Below are 11359 nucleotides of genomic sequence, written 5' to 3'. Positions count from 1 at the left end.
TTCTAATAGTTAAATCAAAGGGCATATGTGTAATACAAGAAGATACAAAACACTTTATGTACACACTAGACATCTAAACTAACTCCACTAGCAGAGACAACATATGTAACAGAATGTTGTCTCTCATAACAACTAATGTGTTCTCACCGTGAGATGTAAAATAATGTGTTTAGCCGTTCTTCCTATGACAAGAAGAAGGGGTGAGAAAATTATATGAAAGGTATATTTGAATCTCCTTTCCCTTCCTTAGAATATGCATTTTAATTAAAGTGAAATAACAAAGAAACGTCAATCAAAATTTTAACTATTAAGGCGCGTTCGGAAAGTAACCTCCGGTTGGTCATTGTGCGTGAGGTAATGGGGACAGCGCTGCCATCTTTGCACAGACGTGCGCGGTAGGTTAGTCTGCATTCATCCGTAGTAGAGTGAAGATTGTTTGATCACTAAATGGCGTGACAAACATCTTGGCATTTGAAGGCGGCGCTCCAAGTTCACTTTAAATGCTGTTAGCAAATAAGAGGCCAACTGTATTGCCACGTTTATTTTGCACACATCCACGCCCATTCTCTGCCACCTGATCGCGCTATAGTTCGTCTGCTTAGCCATAGCCACACCCCTTAGCACTCGGCAACGTCGCGTTGGAGCTTGAGTTTTATTCGTTTAGCTGAAATGCCAAGATGTTTGTCACAGGCTTTAGTTCCAATTTTGTAGCGTATCAAAATATGTGCCAAGTGCGAGGTGCAAGCTGTTATACGTTTTCTTACGGCAAACCAATATTCAACAGCAGTTAGTCATCGGGAACTTTGTGCCGTGTATGGACCAAGTGTGATGAGTGAAGGAGTTGTTCGCGAATGGGTTCGTTCATTTAAAAGTGGACGAACAAACATCACGACGAAGAGAGAACTGACAGGCCATCATTGGTCACTGATGAAATCGTTTAGAAAATTGATGGACAAGTTCGTGAAAATCGACGTTTCACAATATCGAAGCTTTCTGATGAATTTCCATAAATTTCCAGAACTGTTTGTTATATGACCTAGTGACACAGACTACTGTACACTCTCAGTACAAGAATACTGTGTCTCAAGGCCTAGGTGGCAGATTATTATCCTGATGGAATTTCTAAGCTAGTGTAAAGATATGATAAGTGCTAGAATGGTTATGGAAACAATGTTCAAAAATAGAGCAAAAAAGTAGTGTTCAGACGTATATAATAAATTATTCTTACTTATTTTGGCGTTTCTTGTTAAACCAATTGGAAGTTATTATCCGAACGACCCTTTTAAAGTTCAAGAAATCATTCCAAATGAGTTCACTAAATTCGTGCAAATGGTTAGGCGAAATCTTTCTGAAAAACAAAATCGTGATTTACATTGATGTATAATGGAAATTGCGTTCATTTACCAATTTAGGAGCGGAATTTTCAACTTATTTTTATAAGAAATTTGTATACGAAGTCTCATTTCCCTAACTTGAGGAGCTTAGGAAGAATAAAATACAGTATTGTGGCACAGAATATGAGGTCTCTTCTCTCCCCTTCCTTACTATACGCATTTTAATCAAAAAAGAATATATAGGAAACCTCTTGCGCCAAGTGCTAACTGACTTCAAATATTCGTTTCAAATGATTCACGATGATACAACAGACAATGTTGATTTCATTCTTATTTATAATATGATAGTGTGTTAATGCCTGAAACAAGGAGATGCGTTGTCGCCATTATTATTTAACTTCGTTCTGGAATACGCTATAAGGAAAATCAAAGGTAGTAACTAGGGCCTAGAGTTGAACGATATTCACCAGGTTATGGCATATGCTGATGATGTAAATTTAATAGGGCATGATAGGAGAACAATACAAAAAATGCAGAGATCTTATTAAACGCTTGCAGGGATATGGGCTTAGAAGTAAATGCAGAGGAAACTAAATACATGGAAGTGCGTCGGGACCGTAATACAGCAAATTATGGATGCGTTAAAATATTAAATAATACTTTTGATAAAGTGGATACTTTCAAATAGTTAGGATCGATATTAACAGACGAAAATCTTATTCACGAAGAAATTAAATGTCGACTAAAAGCAGGGAATTCGTGTTATTATTCGGTTCAAAATGTCTTGTCGTCGCGAATTCTGTCGAGGAATATGAAGCTTAAAATATACAAAACGATAATCATGCCTGTTGTTCTGTATGGTTGTGAAACATGGCCACTTACTCTGAGGGAAGAACATATACTGAAGTATTTGAGAACAAGATCCTGATACGAATATTCGGACCCAAGAGGAACGGGAATGGGGAATGGCGGAAACTTCATAATGAGGATAAATTATATGGTTTACCCAACATTGTTAGGGTCGTCAAGTCTAGGAGGCTTAGGTAGGCGGGTCATGTAGCTAGAATGGAAGAAAGTAGAAGCGCTTTCAAAGTCTTGACTGGAAGACCAATCGGAAAACGACCATTAGGAAGACCGCAAAAAATATCAACAAGGGTTAGTTTACTTTCGAGACGATTTTTCTTTGGACGAAACTTTCCGAAAACGTCTTATAATTTTATTAATGTCTTATAAATAAATGTTTCAGTAAATCTGCAGCATGACGCGATTTAGTTTAAGAACTTGAGTACGAAAGCTTAGTACGGCAATCCATAACTTTAATTTTTCTGTGTAGTTTGCTGAGAATGAGAGTAGCAGGCAATGACGTGTCAAACCACGCACTTAAAAATGACTGCTTTCGACTGACCCACCATGCCGACAGTACAAAAGTTGAGTTGAGTTGAATTTTAGTTTAACGTCCCGTTCAGCAGCGAGGCTATATGAGACGTGGACCGACTGATTAACGTGGAATCCGAACCAAATGAGCAACAGTACAAAAGCGACTAGTTATTTCAAACAGTTTGGAATGCACAGATGTGGTAGAAATTAGAACTGGTAAAACTAGTCTGTGGTGCACAGAGGTAGTAGGAACTAGGACTGGTGCATGTACTCTGCAATCCACAAAGCTCATCGGAGCCAGAACTGGTACAATTACTCACAATACACAAAATGGATAGGAGAGGAACTAGACCAACTAATCTGCAATTCATAAATGTGGTGGAAACTGTATCTCGTAAACTACTCTCCAGAGATGATAGAAAGTGGAACTAGTGCAAGTAGTTCAAAATGTACAAAGATGATAGGAACTGGAAATTATATATACAACTAGTCTGTAATGCCCCAGAGTCGGTAGGAAATGGAATAGGTCCAACTAGTCTGTAACGCATGAACATGGCAGAAACTAAAACTATAGCAGCTAGTTTATAATACACATAGGTCGTAGAAACTGGAACTGGTGCAACTACTCTCCAATGCACTGAAACTGTAAACTAGTCTCCAATGTATAGAAGTGGTAGGAGCTGGAATAGATGCAACTAGTTTCCAGTGCACAGAATTTTTAGCAACTGAAACTGTTGCAACAAGTCCACAGTGCACAGAGCTTTTAGGAACTGGAACTTGTGGAAATATTCTGTAGTGCAAATACGCAGTAGGAACTGAAACTGGTGCAACTACTTTGCAATGCATAGAGTCGGTAGGAACTGAACCTGGTCCAAATAGTCTGGAAAGCGCAGATGTGGTAGGAACTGGTACTGGTTCAGCTACTATGTAATGTACAGAGATGGTAGAAACTGGAACTGATGCAACTACTCTCCAATGCACAGAAGTGGTAGGAACTCGAACTGGTGCAACTAGTCAGTAGTGCACAGGGATGTAGCAAACAGCACTGTTAGTAACCGGAACTAGTATATTTAGTGTGTAATACACAGAGTTGTTAGGAATTGAGTCTGGTGCAAATAGTCCGCAATGTACACATGTGGTAGGTACTGGATTTTTTTTCATTAGTTTCAATACTTGAGATTAAAACTAGCTACATTTTGCAAGAATATAGCATTTTGCGCTTAGCAAAGAGAATATAATACTGTATGTAACATAGTTATTCCTGAAATGACAGCTCCGTTCATTTTCAACTTCATATGAATGATTTTTGAACAATTCTTCAACGTTCATTTTAATAAAATTGGAATATCGATAAAGCGATTTATCACTCACTACATTGCTCTGCGTTAAGAGAAATTATTCCGTTGGAGTAGGTTTGGGATCATCATACAGAAGTCCTTCCTTCAATTTGCGGGACCTGGAGTGAAAGTAAATTCTAAAACTAATGATGCATATAAAAATTTTACAGCCAGCATGAATAAATTAACACCATCTTTCACTTTTATATCAATGATAGTGACATCTCACTTTGCGATACAGTTATAAACGTGTCTTGCAAAATGATGCCTCATCATCTGTAAAATTTTGAGCCCCAAGAATGTATAGGAACAATAAACGTGCTAATTTTGCTGGCAGGCGCGAATCTAAGAGGGGCTATTGGAGTTATAGCCCCCTTGACGCTCAGGTATATACTGGATAAAATGGGCTTCAATCCTGCTTTACACTGCGTAAAGCGGCAAACTATGGTTTAGCCCCTCCCTTGATCATATCCTGGATCCGCCACTGTTTCCTGGTCTAACTCTTTCTCTCTTTGGCGCTGTTGTCCTTCAGCACGGGCCTCAGATAAATGTCCCACTGACACTACCCAAGGAACGGCCCTGATATAAAGATTAAAGTTTTCTCTTAAACTATGTAATATTCTAAATAATGGTATTACCTGAAATTTGAAATTGGAACGAGAGACGTTGGTATCAATGCGCACATAACATACATGATTCAATTCTCTAATGTTAAGTATTTCGAAGGGTCTCTTGAAGCTTTTCCTCAAAGACACGATAGATTTCGGCGTTCAACAACAACTATTCATAAAGGGAACTAATTCCGATTGTTGTACTTGCACTGTGTACGGACAAAAATCTGTCATCCCACTTGCCAGCTTCTAAGCTATTAACGTACATTCGTCCGAAGGTCGAATAAGTACATTTATTCCTTAAACATCTCACTTTAAAAATCATTATTATTAATGGCAATAATGTCCTCATTAAAAGGTCAAAGTTGATACATAACGGTTCAAAATTGTTTTTGAACAGTATTGTTAATAAGATCACTCAAAATTCTGCCAGGTGTTTGGACAAAACTGCCACAATCAGATTATCAGTATCCTACTATTACAAAGAGACATGAATGATACAGTGTTTACTTTTGATCAATATCCTTAAAATATAGGTTTAAAAATAAAAATATTCCAATGAATTTGTAACTGGAGTTAAATCATTGACAGAAGTCGGTGTATTATTTCTAGTTTTAGTGTTATACTCCGCATGACCCGTATCCAGGGGGGTCTAGGGGACCGTCCCCCCTAAATTTTTGCTGCCTTTCCTAAAATTTTCACGATAGGCTTGCAAATGAACTATAATATGACGATGAACTATAATATGGTTGGATCGGCCCCCCCTAACTTCAGCCGGCCCCCCTACATTTTTGGGCTGGCTAACGGCCTCCCCCAATTAAGGGAGACGTTGATGATAATGAAGGAAGAGGGAGGTGGTGGAATAAAGAAAGGGGAAGTGTCAGAATATCCTCGAGGAAATCCGCACACACGGTTTGTCCATAACAAAACTCACTTGATGCGAACTTGAATCGAACTAGGAACCCCACACGCTAAAAGTGAGAACGTTAAATGGGAGTTTACTCACGTGAAATTACAAGGCAAGGATTTGGTTACAGGGTTTCAATTTGCCACATATCCTGCTCAATGCACTTATGGAGTCTGCCCATTGTTGATTGTATGGCCCTGTGACCTATTTGGGCAGGGATAGCAACGATCACCTGAGTGATTCGGTGCTCGGTTACCCAGATGACAGTTGTATTTGTTCACACGCCGCTGATGTAGGATGTTGCTCCGTCAGAAAACGAACAGAATGGCCGGCTCCATGTGCGCCATTTCCAAGATAAATTATGCAGCATTCACACGTGCTTGCTTTTCCGCGTTTATGAGATGCTGCACAATCTGCAAGTGGTATGGTTTCATTCCTAAATCACGGTGCAAAATTCTAACCATTCAACTTTGAGAAAGATTGGTCTCTAGAGAAAATATGCACGAGGACTTGTTTGGGCTGGCGAGGATTATATTTTCTTCAGTTCAGACAGATCCTCTTTCTATCACTGTTTCCCTTGTAATCGTCTTAAACGGAACCCGCCCTTATAAACTTCTCCTAGACTACCAATTGTCAGGCGCGAAGGTGTATCAAATCCTGTCCAGGCCGTGAATTTTTCTTGTACGATGCTTGGGGACTGAAAAACCTCCATCCAGGCAGCTATTTCCCGTCGTTCATCGATGGAATATCGGCATACTATGGTTTAATATGCAAAACAAAAACAAAAAGAACACTCATTTACTGTTAACATTTTTTGCCTCACCCTGTACAGTATATCGCCTTTTCGTCTTCAGCGAGTAAAACGGAGTATGTTGCACTTGTTTCTGTAGCAGTAGATTGTAAAACGTAAATAAACAAATCAACATTACGGCAGCATTTCGTCTTAACTCTCCACTCACAAGTCAATCTGCAAAATTGGAATCGTCTAAATTCTGTTTAGATCGTTACCTCATCATTACATAATCGCTTTGTTCATCGTTACATTTCTAATATCAAGGCTGATTATTTGTGTTTCTCAAACGCAATTGGCTACAAAAGTAAGTTTTAAACCACCACGTCATATACCGTAATAATGTTTTATATTTAATTGTCATTTTCAACAATAGAAGAACAATTACTGAGGCATTTGCAATGTTTTGGTTCTACGAGCATAACGTAGTATGGACGGTAGTGAATACACGGAGGAATCAGAGCAAAAACCAGTGACATGGAAGGATTGGTGTTTGTTGATTCTGGTGATCTTATTGGCTCTCCCAATCGCTGCTCTTCTGTTGATTCCCGTCACTGCCCTCGTAGCCATTAACTTGGCCGCCTGTCTAATCGTTGGCGTTATTTGTGTGGTCTTTTACTCAATGGCCAAAATTTTGGCTGCCTTGAAATCGTGTGGTTCCAAAACGAAAGAGGAGAAATTGAAGGATGGCCTGGAAAGTGGGCGGTTGCTTCCCAAATAAGTGTTATACTCAGTTACTCAGTGTTTCCTGTTGTCTAATCCACTGGGAAAGTAAGTCCATAGAGATTAGCTTCAATTAAATACATAAAAACAATGTAGTTATAAGAAATAATGGAATAGACTTCACTATAGTGTATATGACTTTTTGTTCTCTAAACTTGAAGACAGATGGGCATATGCTTAATAGGTTGGTTGGAGAAGCCCCATTTCAGTAGAGTCTACATGTTATGGGTTAAAGTGGGGTTTCAACTACTATTCAGATTTGTGACCGAGCAGAAATCGAACCTGAAGCCATGCGCACTTAGGAACATGAATACAGTGAATCCACTGTTTACAAACTAATTTGTTCTCGAACAATTCATTTCACGAGCAAGTTTTCCAAGCATTTTTTCCCTCTGTTTACAAGAACAATATTTCAGGATACGCACTCTAGAGCCCTGCAAGCAGTTGGCTTCTTTAATTCCCTTGCTAAGGATAGTAGCTCAAGCAGACACTGTTTGGAGCTACCTATCAAGAAGAATAAATTAATGGAATGAGAAGATGGACCTTCAATTTCTGGTCCATTTGACGATGAAGTAGATATCTACCTCAACATGTCATGTCCAAGGGAACTAGATATACTACAAAGGTGGAAGCAATAAGAGGAAACATTACGAAAATTGTGCAAATTAGCCAGTCAATATCTGATCATTCCTACTTCTACTGTGTCTACTAAAGAGGTTTTCGTACTACAGGCAATATACAGTAGTTCAACAATGAAGAAATGCTCTAAAACCTGAGACTGTTGACTCTATTTCCTTGCTATTCGATGAGTATAAGGATATACAGTAAAGCGATGCTCATTCTGCGCTATTAGTATCTATTCTATTATATGTGACTTTAAGAGGCAGTTCCGGTAGTTGCTACTTATACATTTATCCCTCATTGGATGTTTGTGGTATATTTCGTTACGTTATGTGCTGATTTTGTTTGATTTACTTCCCACATTTCGCCATCTTAAAGTGAGCCCCCTCGAACGGCGGGGAGCTTCCCTGGGGAGGCTGTTGCCCCTGCCCCGGCCCTGGGTAAGATAGAGTAGAGTAATGTCGGAATTAGTAGGGTAGGATCGGGTCGAGTTAGCTTAAGGTTAGGGAAGTTGGGACCCATTTTGTTAAAACCTAGAGTTTAATTTCTCGTCTCTGCGTAGGGATACCAAATGGAGCGGAGATTGTAAAGTTAACCCATTCTCTGTTACTTATTTGTTTTTAAAAAGGATTATGTTATTTTCACTCTAGCTAGGTATATTCTTCATTACAGACAACACTTCAAATGTTAAAGTACATGGAGTACAACGTTTCTGTGGCTAGAACTAATTGTTTTTCCATTAATATCAATGGGAAAAGTAATTCCGATTTATGAACACTTCCGTTTACGAATAACGCTATGGAACGTATCAAGTTCGTAATGCAGGATTCACTGTATTTGCTGTAGCTCAATGTATAATGTAATTAGGCTTATACAGGTCTAACCAAATAGTGTTTTTTTTTTTTAAGTTCGGAGATGGTAAGAAAACCAATGTTGACGTAAGCCTATCTCTTACAATGGATTAGTATAACTCTTAAGGGATTATTGCTGTAACTACAGATTTCGTTACGATCAATAGTTCGCTACAATTCTTGTAACAATCAAATCACACTGGTTGTTAAGCAACAATCGAAAATCAAACGATTTGGCTTTGTCTGTTGCTGATATGATTCTGTGAAGTGTGGCATGCCGAGTCCTCTGGTGTGGTATGGGGGACTCGTAGTGCTTTTAGTCGCCATTGCCCGGCTGGTGTTTCACTATCTCTTCCCGGAGCCAGAGCCGGAGACCGACGAGAATCGAAGGGCTGTCCGAGCTTTGGACAACCTTGAAGACCCTGGATGACCATCTCTTCTGGATCTAACACATTACAAATAACCAGCAAGGTGACTTTATTATGTGGTTTTCTTCATTATTATGTTGTTAAGTTTCAGATAATGAAATTACATTAGTTTATGTTTGTTTATGACATTCTCAAAATTGTAAAGAATTCAAATATTTGATTAAAATTTAAGAAGTTGAGTTTAGTCTCTGTGGTTGTGTTTCGTAATTCAAATAGTAGCATTTTGTTAATGCAATAATATCCACAACGCTGGACTGGTCATGCTACAAACGTTAAACATATCACTTATCTACGGCCTTTTCGTTTACCAAATCTCTGAAACCGTATGATTTTTCTGATATGATTTGATTTTGTTCCGTTTGAGTACCTTTCAGCAGCGAGGCTGTATGAGACGTGGACATACAGCTTAACATGGGATTCGAATCATTTGAACTCCCACCGATAATCTAATATGGATCTCCCGCGTAAAAGACGCATACACTAACAATATAGTTACAAGGAATCTCGTTGAGGTCCCTCGTAACAAAATAGGACGAAAGACTGAAACCAGAGGGTCGTTTTATATGAATTATTGGACTATGTTCCACGTGTGTTTCATGTTTTCTTCTCTGAGAGTTTTACATGTCTGGTAGAATTACACAAGTTTTAATAATCTAAATGACATATTGGAAAACCCTTGAGTTAATCCATTCAATTCAGGTACTTAGTGTTCTTGTATTCCAGTCATACTTAAAATACACTTATGTCCAAAACTCAAGGGAATGTGTGGATAACAGTGACAATCATGAACAACTGACACATGAATGGTTCTGTTCGCTCAGAAGCGTGGAACAGGTATCTGTTGACACTTGAAATTACACATGAACTCTAAAAAAAATCTGATTGCATACACTTACATCATGTGACTCGTCATTTGCCGGGTTTTTAGGGGTTTAGGATTTAGATTTCTGGGCTTTCGGCATCTAAGGCCATTTAGCCCGTCACGTTTTGAGGGATGACGTCCCTCGGCGAGCACACTATCCGGGGAAAGGGAAGGAAGGAAGTGGCTTGGGACCTATAATTTAGGTACCACCCCTGCATTTGCCTGGTGTGAATGAGAAAAACCCAGAAAACCCTCATTCAGGGTGGTTGGCCTGAAAAAGGGTTTTACACTTTTTCGACCGAGTGCCCCCACATGAAATCAAACCCGGGACCGCTCGCACCGAAGGCGAGAGCGTTAGCGACTACGCTACGCGTGACCACTGGCTGGGTTTTTGTTGGCGGAAATGTTCAATACTGGATGTCGTTACCACGAACAGCTATGCAGGCTGATCAGCGTGCACTCGTACTACAGATTAGCTGCTGCGGTTTAAAAAAATTCCGCTCTTGCACTTGCATCCTGCGCAGTTAATAACTGACACTAGTGGAGGTGTTAAGACTGCACTCCGTCGTCCGAGAGTATTCTATCCATCTTAATGGGATTGAAGAACAATGACCACTCTGGCCACTTGAGACATGTGAAGATTTAATGCTGCAGGTAATCTTCCACAAACTGTGCCCTTATCATTTACAAAACGAAATTCAGAACTGTATGTAGCACGGAACAATCGGAGATACTGTCCAGGGACGTTACGCCTATGCTAAATTGAACGGGTAATGTTCTGCACCCGTAAAGACGATACGTAATTGTAAAATAATTCCGTCTATATTTTCAGAAAGAAATGATAGAACTAGATTTTTATTTTAGTTTAAGTCCTACGATTATATCCTTTAGGCTAAGGGAAACGACGATTAGAGCAAGTGAATGATAATGGAAGAATTTGTAAAATGAGGAATCCAAAGGAAACGGGAGTATTCCCCGAAAGAATCCACGGACACAGTGTTGTCCACCACAAACCTACGTGGCTGCGGATTGAACCAGGGATCCTACGCACCAAAGGTAAGCGCTGTATCACAGAGCCACCGTCCCTAATCCACTGTCAGATCGTCGGTAAATTATAAAAGGAGCAAATTGAACACGAAGCGGTTAGGGGCTACTTCAATGTTATTCGCAGTGTTGTGTCGTGACTGTGGAATCATTTCCTTGTGACTGAAAATATTGATTAGCAGTATGATAGATGTCGATGTTCAACAAAGATGCATGGGGATTATTAGGGTATATCTGGTGTTAAATGCCCGATGAAGACCAACGAGAACAGCTAGCAAGGGCGCCTATCCTGGGAGCCTGACCTCCCCCCACCCAAAAGCTCTTGTGGGCCCCCTATTTATGAATATACAATATTTGGCATAATTTGAATGCAATTCGTCTTAAAATCCTTTCATATATGCCTTCTGCATCAGAATGCCCCGCCCCCCCAAATTTACAGAAAAATTGGCGCCCTTGACAGGTAGTACACTTGCT

General features: G+C 39.6%; 1 protein-coding gene across 3 annotated transcripts in view; it reads left to right on the top strand.

The window, feature by feature from the left end:
• Nucleotides 1-11359, top strand: part of LOC145662247 (glutamate receptor 1-like) — a 1126308-nt gene that overhangs the window by 968480 nt on the left and 146469 nt on the right. The gene's annotated exons all lie outside the window — the stretch shown is intronic.

Source organism: Thermobia domestica, chromosome 10 (genome assembly GCF_964235325.1).
Source record: "Thermobia domestica chromosome 10, izTheDome1.hap1.1, whole genome shotgun sequence".
In the NCBI taxonomy this organism is placed as follows: Eukaryota; Metazoa; Arthropoda; class Insecta; order Zygentoma; family Lepismatidae; genus Thermobia; species Thermobia domestica.
This window is presented reverse-complemented; position numbering and strand designations above follow the sequence as displayed.